This window comes from Chrysochloris asiatica, unplaced genomic scaffold (assembly GCF_000296735.1).
Source record: "Chrysochloris asiatica unplaced genomic scaffold, ChrAsi1.0 scaffold00183, whole genome shotgun sequence".
Lineage (NCBI taxonomy): Eukaryota > Metazoa > Chordata > Mammalia > Afrosoricida > Chrysochloridae > Chrysochloris > Chrysochloris asiatica.
Window position 1 is genome coordinate 239,613 of NW_006408701.1, and position 2,072 is coordinate 241,684.

Below are 2,072 nucleotides of genomic sequence, written 5' to 3' on the forward strand. Positions count from 1 at the left end.
CTTTCCAGTTCTGCCAGCACCATCTGTTGAGGAGACTATCACTTCCCCATGCAATATATTTAGGTATTTTGTCAAAAATCAGTTGGCTGTATTAGGATTGGTTAATTTCTGGATTCTCAAATGATCAATGCACCTCGATTGCATGTTTGATCAATTTCAGATTGAAGAAGTTGGTAGTAGTTTTCTATTTCATCCTCACTGGCTTAAAGGTTGGTGCATAAATTTAAATAATAGTGGCATTAACTGGTCTTCCCTGTAGATGCATGGATATTATCCTATCACAGACAGCATTGTACTTCATGACTGATCTGGATGTGTTCTTTTTGACAATGAATGCAACACCATTCTTCTTCAATTTGTCATTCCCGGCATAGTAAACCATGTGGTTGTCAGATTCAAAATGGCCAATACCAGTCCATTTCAGTTCGCTAATTCCTAAGATCAGTGTTTACACATTCCAATTCATTTTTTACAATTTCCTATTTTCCTTGATTTATACGTCATACTGTTCCATGTTTTGAATATTAATGGATGTTTACAGCTGTTTCTCTTCATTTTGAGTTGTGCCCCATCAGCAAATGAAGGTCCTGAGGGCTTTAATCCCATGGGCTTTTCACCATTCACATCGTGATGGTCAACTCTACTTCAAGGAGGCAGCTCTTCCTAGTTGCATTTTGAGTGCCTTCCAACCTGAGGGGCTCATTTTCCAGCACTATATCTGACAGTATTTCTCTGCTATTCATAAGGTTTTCAGTGACTAAATATTCAGAAGTAGTTTGTCTCTCCTTCTTCCTAGTCTGTCTTCATCTGGCATCTCATCTGAAACCTGTCCACCATGGGTGATACTGCTTATATTTAAAATACCCTTGGCATAGCTTCCAGAATCACAGCAACTCACAAGCCAATACAGGACAACAAACTGACAGACTAGTGGTGGGTTTTGCCCATAGAATCCTTCAATATCACAAGTCAAGCCTTGAATTTTTTTCATCAGTTCTTTAAACTTGAGAAATCCTGAGTATGGTCTTCCCTTTTGATTTTCTAATTCCTAGTCATTGCACATTTAATTATAATACTTGACTTTGTCTTCTCAAGCTGCCTTTTGAAGTACTCTCTTCAGCTCTTTTATTTCCTCATTTCTTCCATTTGCTGGAGAGCTAGTTTCAGAGTCTCTTCTGACATCCACTCTGGTATTTTCCTTTTATCTTGTCTTCTTAATGACGTTTTGATTTCTTCCTGTAGAATGCTCTTCATGTCATCCCACAACTCTTCTGGTCTTCAGTCAGTGTGTAATGCATCAACTTTGTTCTTGAAATGATCTCCAGATTCAAGTGAGATAACTTCAAGGTCTTATTTTGGCTTTCATGGATTTCTTTTCATTTTTTTCAGCTTCAGACTGAACTTGCATATGAGTAAGTGATGATCTGTCTACAGGAAACCCTGGCCTGGTTTTGGCTAATAATATGAAGCTTTTCAACTGTCTCTTTCCACAAATGTAGTCCATTTGATTTCTGTGTATTCCATCTTTCATGTTTTTTTTTTTTTTTTAAGGTATTGCAATGACCCCTCTAAGACTGAAACTCAAGGGAACACATGAGCAGGCATGTAAGCTTGCTGATGACTACATTGGTCTACTGGTGAGTGGAACAGGGGGAAAGACAATAATGAAGAAATGGGCTGAGTTCAACCACAGTCCATTGACTCCCATTGACCTGGAGATGAGAGAGAGAAGAGGAAGGGCTGGTTAGTCCATAGTGTGGTGAGACCTGGGGACACCTAAGCCCATGGACAAGGACATAGCCACAGAAGGATAGAGTTGAGAGTGAAGCATCCAGCTGATATGAAGTGAGGGTGATGCACAAGAACACCCAAACATGCAGATAGTACCCATTTGACCTAGCCTTGATGGCTTGATAATCAGCACTTGCTAGAGGAAGATTACAAAAAAACAATTTTTGATAGCGTAAACAAGGATAAATTGCTACAATTTGATGAACTTGACCTATACTCATAGAGGTAGTAACTCTAAATACCAACATAGAGGGAAGGGGTCTTCACATCAAGTATCAATG